Consider the following 11,535-nt stretch of genomic DNA (forward strand, 5'->3'; position numbering starts at 1 on the left):
CAAAAAAAGAGATTGAAAAGGTAATCAAAAAACTCCCAACAAAAAAAAGCCCTGGCCCAGATGGCTATACTGCAGAGTTCTACCAAACTTTCAGAGAAGAGTTAACAACACTACTACTAAAGGTATTGCAAAGCATAGAAAATGACGGAATACTACCTAACTCATTCTATGAAGCCACCATCTCCCTGATACCAAAACCAGGTAAAGACATCACAAAAAAAGAAAACTACAGACCTATATCCCTCATGAACATAGATGCAAAAATCCTCAACAAAATTCTAGCCAATAGAATTCAACAACATATCAAAAAATTAATCCATCATGACCAAGTGGGATTTATACCAGGTATGCAAGGCTGGTTTAATATTAGAAAAACCATTAATGTAAACCACCATATGAATAAAACAAAAGACAAAAACCACATGATCTTATCAATTGATGCAGAAAAGGCATTTTTTAGCACCCATTCGTGATAAAAACTCTCACCAAAATAGGAATTGAAGGAAAATTCCTCAACATAATAAAGGGCATCTATACAAAGCCAACAGCCAACATCACTCTAAATGGAGAGAACCTGAAAGCATTTTCCTTGAGAACGGGAACCAGACAAGGATGCCCTTTATCACCGCTCTTATTCAACATTGTGCTAGAGGTCCTAGCCAGAGCAATTAGGCTAGACAAAGAAATAAAGGGCATCCGCACTGGCAAGGAGGAAGTAAAATTATCTCTATTTGCAGATGACATGATCTTATACACAGAAAACCCTAAGGAATCCTCCAGAAAACTACTAAAACTAATAGAAGAGTTTGGCAGAGTCTCAGGTTATAAGATAAACATGCAAAAATCACTTGGATTCCTCTACATCAACAAAAAGAACATCAAAGAGGAAATAACCAAATCAATACCATTCACAATAGCCACCAAGAAGATAAAATACCTAGGAATAAATCTTACCAAAGATGTAAAAGACCTATACAAAGAAAACTACAAAGCACTAGTACAAGAAATTAAAAAGAACCTACTTAAGTGGAAAAACATACCTTGCTCATGGATAGGAAGACTTAACATAGTAAATATGTCTATTCTACCAAAAGCCATCTATACATACAATGCACTTCCGATCCAAATTCCAATGTCATTTTTTAAGGTGAGAGAGAAACAAATCACCAATTTCATATGGAAGGGAACGAAGCCTTGGATAAGGCAAAGCACTACTGAAAAAGAAGAAGAAAGTGGGAGGCCTCACTCTACCTGATTTCAGAACCTATTATACAGCCACAGTAGTCAAAACAGCCTGGTACTGGTACAACAACAGACACATAGACCAATGGAACAGAATTGAGAACCCAGATATAAATCCATCCACATATGAGCAGCTGATATTTGACAAAGACCCAGTGTCAGTTAATTGGGGAAAAGATAGTCTTTTTAACAAATGGTGCTGGCATAACTGGATATCCATTTGCAAAAAATTGAAACAGGACCCATACCTCGCACCATGCACAAAAACTAACTCCAAGTGGATCAAAGACCTAAACATAAAGACTAAAACGATAAAGATCATGGAAGAAAAATAGGGATGACCTTAGGAGCCCTAATACAAGGCATAAACAGAATACAAAACATTACCAAAAATGACGCAGAGAAACCACATAACTGGGAGCTCCTAAAAATCAAACACCTATGCTCATCTAAAGACTTCTCCAAAAGAGTAAAAAGACCACCTACAGACTGGGAAAGAATTTTCAGCTATGACATCTCCGACCAGCGCCTGATCTCTAAAATCTATATGATTCTGTCAAAACTCAACCATAAAAAGACAAACAACCCAATCAAGAAGCGGGCAAAGGACATGAACACGCACTTCACTAAAGAAGATATTCAGGCAGCTAACAGATACATGAGAAAATGCTCTCGATCATTAGCCATTAGAGAAATGCAAATTAAAACTACGATGAGGTTCCATCTCACCCCAACAAGGCTGGCATTAATCCAAAAAACACAAAATAATAAATGTTGGAGAGGCTGTGGAGAGATTGGAACTCTTATACACTGCTGGAGGGAATGTAAAATGGTACAACCACTTTGGAAATCTATCTGGCGTTATCTTAAACAGTGAGAAATAGAACTACCATACAACCCAGAAATCCCACTCCTTGGAATATACCCTAGAGAAATAAGAGCCTTCACACAAACAAATATACGCACACCCATGTTTATTGCAGCTCTGTTTACAATAGCAAAAAGCTGGAAGCAACCAAGGTGTCCATCAATGCATGAATGGGTAAATAAATTGTGGTATATTCACACAATGGAATACTACGCATCGATAAAGAACAGTGACGAATCTGTGAAACATATCATAACATGGAGGAACCTGGAAGGCATTATGCTGAGCGAAATTAGTCAGAGGCAAAAGGACAAATATGGTATAAGACCACTATTATAAGATCTTGAGAAATAGTAGAAACTGAGAAGAACACATACTCTTGTGGTTACGAGGAGGGGAGGGAGGGAGGGTGGGAGGGGTTTTTTACTGATTAGTTAGTAGATAAGAGCTGCTTTAGGTGAAGGGAAGGACAATACTCAATACATGGAAGGTCAGCTCAACTGGACTGGACCAAAAGCAAAGAAGTTTCCGGGATAAACTGAATGCTTCAAAGGTCAGCGGAGCAAGGGCGGGGGTTTGGGGACCATGGTTTGAGGGGACTTCTAAGTCAATTGGCAAAATAATTCTATTATGAAAACATTCTGCATCCCACTTTGAAATGTGGCATCTGGGGTCTTAAAAACTAACAAGCGGCCATCTAAGATGCATCAATTGGTCTCAACCCACCTGGATCAAAGGAGAATGAAGAACACCAAGGTCACACGATAACTAAGAGCCCAAGAGACAGAAAGGGCCACATGAATCAGAGACCTACATCATCCTGAGACCAGAAGAACTAGATGGTGCCCGGCCACAACCGATGACTGCCCTGACAGGGAGCACAACAGAGAACCCCTGAGGGAGCAGGAGATTAGTGGGATGCAGATCCCAAATTCTCACAAAAAGACCATACTTAATGGTCTGACTGAGACTAGAGGAATCCCGGCGGTCATGGTCCCCAAACCTTCTGTTGGCCCAGGACAGGAACCATTCTCCAAGACAACTCATCAGACATGAAAGGGACTGGACAGTGGGTAGGAGGAAAGAGATGCTGATGAAGAGTGAGCTAATTATATCAGGTGGACACTTGAGACTGTGTTGGCATCTCCTGTCTGGAGGGGGGATGGGAGGATAGAGAGAGTTGGAAGCTGGCAAAATTGTCACGAAGGGAGAGACTGGAAGGGCTGACTCATTAGGGAGAGAGCAAGTGGGAGTACGGAGTAAGGTGTATATGAACTTGTGTGTGACAGTTTGACTTGATTTGTAAACGTTCACTTGAAGCTCAATAAAAGTTAATAAAAAAATAAAAAAGATGAAATGGGGTTACAGATTAATAGGATCTTCTCATTTACCACTCCAGCCTCCTCCCTGACTGCTTATATGCATCAGCTCTTGAGATGTCCCATAGAATAGTTCTAAGACTATATGCAGCCCAAGTGCTTATTGTCTACTCCGGTCTTGCATACTATGTGAGTTTAATTACAAACTCATGGTTTAGGCATATATGCAGAACAGCCTTCTCCTCAAAGCAGTAATCTCCTGAGAGAACAAAGAAGAAACTTAGTAAAAACCTTATTTGGAAGGAGAAAAATGATAGGGATAGTGAGATGGAGAGACAGAGAGAATCAATGCAGAGCAGACCCTTCTGAGAAGGGAGAGAAAAAAAATTAAACTACCCTCTCTGGCCCTCTGCCATCTTATTACAGTTCCAGGTGACAAGGAACAGTGCAAAGACAGTTTTTTCTCTAATCAGGAAAGTCTTTATCCAAATGTCTCCTGACTTGAAGGCTAAGCTATGGTCAACAAGCTTAAGGAAATGGCCCAACTTAGAGAAATTTAGAGGCCCTCCTCTCCCAAGATTTCTATGCCAACCAGGCTTTGTTTTCCACCACACAAGGGGATATAAGGCTTTAAGCCTCTGATTTTGCCAGCTGAGTCCTGGGACTGAGGAAGTTCCAGGCCTGGGGTCAAGATGGAGGTTACAGGAAATAGGCCCTGACACTGCAGCCCTAACCAAAAAAGATAGTCAGGAGCTGGGGAAGGACCCATGTTTGCCCCAAGCCCCTGACGATATTGTGCTTTAGCCAAGATTACGTCTAAAACTGCTCTGCTTAGAAATAAGCTCAATACCCACCCATCTAGGCTGGGCACCTGCAACTGGGTAGTCACAGATGCTTGTCTGCAGGTCTCCAGCTCCCCCTTAACAACTCAGAGCCCCACCTCCTGCTGCTTTCCAGCTGTCTGAGGCTCTCATAAGGGTCTAGAGGCAAATTCAGGAATGTGTGGGGAGATGTCCTATTCTCTATATCCCCTTGCTCCCCAGACCACATTCAAACTAAGAAACACTTGGAGAATACTGCTTTAATATTGGACTTATTAATATTAATTCTGAAAGCTATTAAGGAAATTGCAGAGAGATCTGATTAAAGGAATAAAACTGGAGTTTTCAAAAGGTTATAGTTTATCAATTTAGGATCCACATAGAAAAAAAAAATCATGATTTCTTAAATAAATCTGATCCTATCAGGTTTTTTTTTTTTTACACTATCCTTCACATAATCTCTTTAAATAGTTTTAAACAATAGACCTGCTTCAAGTCTGATTATGTAAGTCTTGCCTCATTTAGAAGGTAAGCAGCCAAAATCCTTGATTAGATTTAACTGGTCACGCCTGGCTGCTTATGAAGAAATGCCAGGATGTGGAATGCTTACAGAACATCTCTAGTATTGAATGATATAAAATTGAGAAAGATAGATAGATAGAATCAAAGATAAACCAAAAACAAAACCATTGCCATTGAGTCGATTCGTACTCATAGCGACCCTGTAGGACAGAGTAGAACTGCCCCGTACAGTTTCCAAGGAGCACCTGGTGGATTCGAACTGCTGACCTTTTTGTTAGCAGCCATAGCTCTTAATCACTCCACCACCAGGGTTTCCAGAATCAAATATAAGATAGCATAAACCTGGAACAGAGGCCTTTTTTAATAAATCACTGGTACGGGTGAATATATTGTAACCCAGCGTTCTTTGATCTTCCCTCCCAACACAGATATATCTGCTAATGGGGTCTGAGATATCTGAAAATATGATTTCTCTTTAACTTGCTTGACTGTCTTTCACAGCATAAATAATTTGTGTCTATGAAAAGCCTGTATCTCCTCATGTTGTCATTCCAGGGGTTGGGACAGGGCAGCATATTACATACATCTTGTCCTGAGATTGTGTCCTACACAGGCAGCACAGGATTAGAAGCGTGTGCTATAGATCCACACTGCCTAGGCTGGAAGTCTGGCTTTCAAGCTGCATGACTGTGGGCAAATTCCTGAACACTTCTGCATCCTAATTGTCTTCCCTGTAAAATGGGGATAATAAAAGTGCTGTACTCATTAAGTTGTGGTGAGGGTTAAATGAGCTCATGAAGAAATCATTAACCTTTAATAAGCGTTACCTATGATCAGTTTAACGTGGCTGGCAGCCTTCCTGTCTTGGATTAGTTTAGGGTGAAGAGTCTCACCCGTCTCCTGCTCCAACTAGTCAGAATATGCCTTCAAGTGGAAGGCTAAACAGCTGGACCCCAAACTGAGGCAGAGGACAAACTCTGCAGCCCACAACAGGATGTAAGACACCTGTGAGATTTGGCCTGCGTTAGGATCTTTGATGTAGTGAAAAATAGGTGAAATTGTGACTACAGATTAGCAAGTAAGCACAAGCAAGCCTGTGCATACCCTGCTTATTGGGCGATCTGTCCCTGAACGGCATGATTAGAGCTCATCACAGATGCCTACCCAAAGTCCATTATGGTACAAGAGGGAGGTTCGGTAAAGGCCTTGAGGCTACTCTCACCTCTCAGGTTCCGGAAAGATTTGGAGAGAACTTGCCCTGCCCTAGGCAGAGACTATTCAGTGCTGCCCAGAGGCAGACACACTGGCATAGGCCTGTGGCGCAAGGCCTTGTTTCTCAGTCTCCTCACCCCAAGCCCAGCTGGCTTGCCCTAGCCCTGGCACTCACCAAAGCCCCAGAGCTTTTGTCTCCTCTCATCTGTTTCTCTGTTTGTAGAAAGCATTTCTTGCTGGATCAGTAAAGATCAGGACTTTCTAATCCTTTGGTGGAGGTAGGAAAATAACAGGTCTGCTGGGATCTGGGTGCAAATCCAAGAGATTTTCAGAGTTGAACTTGCTGAACCCCCTGAGTGCTGGGCCAGGCAGCTCTGGGACTTGGAAGGAAGCCACAGGCTGTACATCCTGATGATTCAGCACCAAGACGATACTTAGGTACCCCATACTGAGCACCTGCTCTTCCCCAAAATCCCAGCCTGGTGACACAAAAAGGCAGGTGGGGACTAAGGGGGATGAGCCTGGGACACATTCTGTCCTTCTGGGGCAGCAGAGATGGTAATTAATTTCTACTTTAGAGAGAATGAACACAGGCTTTCCCTATATTCTGGCAAAAAGAAATCAGGCAGCATAGCCTAAGACATATGTGTGAGACATGGGGAAGGCGTTAGAGAGGAGAAAAGGAGTTTCCATTCATCTTGATGCCTGTACCTAGGGGGTGAGGGTGTTTGAATGTGAAACCAAAATGACGAAGCCATCTCTCTCTCTCTCTCCCTTGGAGATCATAAATCAAGAATGATGTAGTAGAAAAACTCTGATCTATTTCTAGATCTGTCACCAACTGTGTGATAGTGAGTATATGACTTTACCCCCTTGAGCCTAGTAGGCGTCATTTGTAAGTTTTAGGTAATGGATATTTCATGGAATCAGGATTATGAGAACTAGCTTCAGTAACTTGTCTGGAATCCCCACCACACATGATCAGAGCTTTTTTTTTTTTTTTTAAATAATTTTAGATTTACAGAAAATATTTTTCTTTTATTTAAATAATTTTAGATTTACAGAAAAGTCGCAAAGATGGTATAGAGTTCTTGTATACCCTTTTCACTGCTTCCTCTAATGTTAGTTACACATTCGTGGCACATTTGTCAAAACTAAGAGATTAACATTGGTTCACTGCTATTAACTACACTCCAGACATTATTTGGATTTTGCCAGTTTTTTCCACTGACGTTCTTTTTCTGTTCCCAGATCCAATACCGAGTTCCAATGCATTTTATTTACTCATTTCCCTTTCATCTTCTCTGGTCTGTAGCAGTTGCTCAGTCTTTCTTTGCTTTTCATGACCTTGGCATTCTTGAAGAGCACTGGTCAGATATTTTGTCGGAGGTTTTAATTCACCTACTTGAGCCATCCCCTCCTTCTAAGCCATCCCCTTCCAACTAAGAGCAATCCTATAGGACAGAGTAGAACTGCCCCTTATTGTTTACCAAGGAGCAGCTGGTGGATTCAAACTGCTAACTTTTTGCTCAGCAGCTATATCTCTTAACCACTGTACCACCAGGGCTCTGGGTAGAGGTTACCTGTTGAATTTCTAGGAAATGGTACAGATAAAAAAAATACTTTTGTCCTATGTGAATACCACCAGAGGGCATCCAATGCAGAGAAAACCAAAAACCAAGCCTATTGCCTTCAAGTCAATTCCAACTCATAGCAACCCTATAGGACAGAGCAGAACTGCCCCATAGGGTTTCCAAGGAGTAGCTGGTAGATTTGAACTTCTGACCTTTTGGTTAGCAGCCCAGCTCTTAACCAATGTAGAGAAGGCATTCGATAATCAGGGAGATAGGATTATCCATCCAGTGAATGTTGATCAGCTCTCTGTTGCTTGTTCAATAGGATCGTGTACAAGTATCCATATCAGTAGTGGTAAATAGATAAGGCTGAGTGATATGAAGCCCAGGCTGTTGAGCACAGGCAGAGCCTCTAACTGCATGAGTAAATTCTGTCATGGGCACTTGTGCATAAAGGTCAACGCTGAGTCTGATTTTTCACTATTTCTCAGAGAGTCTAGACAGTCTCCTAGTGGCAGGTTAGTTACATTGGACCAACAGCAATTTGTACTCATAGAGTAGGTACATATTCCAAAAACAGATCTGCTTTTCCCACGTATATTGTCCTGCACCACCAAAAAGACATATTCCATCAAGTTAAACCATGGGGTATCCCAACAACATCACTTGCAACCATGGAACTGATTTTATAGTCAAAGAATTCTCATAATGGGCTCACCCTATGGAATGCATGGGTCTTATAGTCTACCCCAAAAGCCAGAAGCACCTGGTCCAATAGAACTGTGGGGTGAACAGCTAAAGGCTCATGTATCACACCAGTTTGAAAACCCCGTTATATGAGATTTGGAGGTCGGCATATAAATTCTGTACAAGCTTTCAATCAGCAACCAATATATAAGTATTTTTTTCATATCCAGCATACACACACTGGTCAGAGAATCAAGGAAAAGAGAAGTAGCCCCCGTTACTGTCATGGTAATAGCTCATTTACAGAATTTTTTTTTCCATCCCCACAACATAGAGCTTAGCCAGCTTGGAGAGCCTAGCAAAGAATGGAGAAGCCCTTCTACCAAGGAGAGCAAAAGTGTCCTAATAAATTGGAATCTCTGACTATAGCCTGGCTATTTGGGATTTCCTAAGCCACTGAAGACAGGGTTCTGATACTAACTGGAATGACTTATATGATTAGCAGAATTTGGGTTGCTGACACACAATAGAGACAAGGAGGGTTATGCCTAAAACCCAAAGTATACACTGGAGAGATTCTTAGTTCTCATTATCCAATAACAATGGCTGATGTGTTAAAAGCAATATGTGCTAACGTGTTGAAGACAGGAACATTAAGGACACTGATCCTTCAGGAAAAATATTCGGGTCATTTCACCAGTTAAAGAATACTGAAGTGCTGTCATGGACTTAATTATGTTCCTGAAAAAATGTGTGTATCAATTTCGCTGGACCCTGATACCTACTATTGTGTGGTTGTCTTCCATTTTATGATTATAATTTTATGTTAAAGAAGATGAGGGTGGGATTGTAACACCCTTACCCAGGTCACATTCCAGATCCAATGTAAAGGGAGTTTCCTGGGGTATGGCCTGCACCACCTTCTATCTATCAAAAGATAAAAAGGAAAGGGAAGCAAGCAGAGAGTTGGGGGCCTCACACTACCAAGAAAGAAGCATCGGGAGCAGAGTGAGTTCTTTAGACCCCCGGTTCCTGCACAGAGAAGTTTCTAGTCCAGGAGAAGATTGGCAAGAAAGACCTTCCTCCAGAACCGACAGAGAGAGAAGGCAGTCCCCTGGAGCTAACACCCTGAATTTGGACTTTTAGCCTACTTTACTGTAAAGAAAGAAATTTCTCTTTGTCAAAAGCCATCCGCTTGTGGTATTTCTGTTATAGCAACATTAGATAACCAAGACAAGTACTGAAGCACAGGCAGTGAGCGAGGAGACTTTGGAATGAGTGGCATCTTTGATCTTGTAACCAATTACCAAGCTGGGAACTATGCCAGCTATGCATATGTTATGTTAATGATTGTGTGCATATTACCGGATAGGTACCAAAACAATCCTGTGGTAGATGCATTAATAAACCAGTTGCCTTTGACTCATGACGACACCATGTGTGTCAGAGTAGAACTGTGCTCCATAGAGTTTTCACTGGCTGATTTTTCATAAGTAGATTGCCAGGCCTTTCTTCTCTGGTTCCTCTGGGTGGGTCTGAACTGCCAACCTTTAGGTTAGCGGTTGAGTGAAAACTGATTGCACCACATTGGGACCTTACATGCATTAATGTTCTTGTTGTTATGTACCGTCAAGTCAGTTCCAACTTATACCAACCCTGTGTACAAGAGAGTGAAACACCGCCCAATCCTGCAACATCCTCACAATCCTTGCTTTGTTTGAGCCCATTGTTGCAGCCACTGTGTCAGTCCATCTCAGTGAGGGTCTTCCTCTTTTTCACTGACCCTCTACTTTACCAAGCATGATGCCCTTCTCAAGGGACTGGTCCCTCCTGATATCATGTCCAAAGTACTTGAGAGAAAGTCTTGCCATCCTCACTTCTAAGGAGCATTCTGGCTGTACTTCTTCCAAAATAGATTTTTTCCTTCTTGTGGCAGACTATGGTATATTCAATATTCTTTGCCAACACTGTAATTCAAAGGCATTAGTTCTTCTTAGGTCTTCCTTATTCATTGTCCAGCTTTCACATGCATATGAGGTGATTAAAAATACCATGACTTGGGTCAGGCACACCTTAGTCTTCAAGGTGACATCTTTGCTTCTTAACACTTTTAAAGAGGTCTTTTGCAGCACATTTGCCCAATGCAATGCCTCCTTTGATTTCTTGACTGCTGCTTCCATAGGCGTTGATTGTGGATCCAAGTTAAATGAAATCTTTGACAACTTCAATACTTTCTCTGTTTATCATGACCAATCCATGCACTAATACCCCTGCTTAATTAGATGAGTAAATTGAAGCTCAGAGAGATGGGCATCCAGCTAATAAATAGTAGGGTCCGCACTGACTGAGTCCATGTCCGCCTTATTATGAAACCTATGTTCTTCTCATACCCATTCTCTTTCCAACAGAGGCTTACTCAGTTCCTGCAACAAACAACAAAGGGTCTACAGTGATGTGAAACAGTCATTTTCAGGGTGTCTTTTTTCTTTGATTTTTTTCACTGTTTCCACTCTGCTTTCAGGGACTGTTTATGTTAATGGAATCAACCCAATAGGTGTAATGGTTCGGTAGATTCATCACATTTATTACCAAGCAGCCAAATAGGTGTAATGGTTTGGTAGATTAATCACTTTTATTACCAAACAGCCAAACAGAATGACAGGATCCACTCTCCACAGAGCCCACTCACCTTCCCACTCCCCAGGCTCTAACCAAGGGATCCACAGAAGTTTCTGTGTCCCTGATGCTCACTGAGGGTAAAAAAAAAAAAAAAATTTGTAAGGTAGTAGAAATTACCCGTTTTTCTGAGAGCCCGCTTCCTTCCTTATGCCCCAGTAGCTGACTTTGTCCCCACAGGCAATTAGGGCGGGACATGACACACTCCTCTAGAGTGGGCAGCTGCCGCGGAGGGGAGAAAGTCTGAAAGCGACGCATAAACCACAGAGAGTGATTTCAGATCTAGGACTTAAGAGGGAGAGACTACAGGGGACTCTGAGCCACAGCTGCGCAGAGGAAAAAAAAAAAAGGAGAGAGGGGGAAATGGGAGAGAGACATTACATTTGATGATGGGAGAGCGTGAGCCTAGGACTAAGTGCTGCTGAGTTTTCGTTCAACCCCAGCTTCCAAGATGCCCAAGTCTAGGGGCTCAGAATCTTCTAATACCTCTCTCACCCCAACTCCTCCTTGTCTCTTCCCGTTTGCCCTCCCACTTGTCTTCCTTCCCGGCTGCTATTCTTTCTCTCCCTCCACACCCATTTCTCCTCCCCTCCCTTCAATTCTCCTCCCACTCT

This window comes from Loxodonta africana, chromosome 7, assembly GCF_030014295.1.
Source record: "Loxodonta africana isolate mLoxAfr1 chromosome 7, mLoxAfr1.hap2, whole genome shotgun sequence".
NCBI lineage: Eukaryota > Metazoa > Chordata > Mammalia > Proboscidea > Elephantidae > Loxodonta > Loxodonta africana.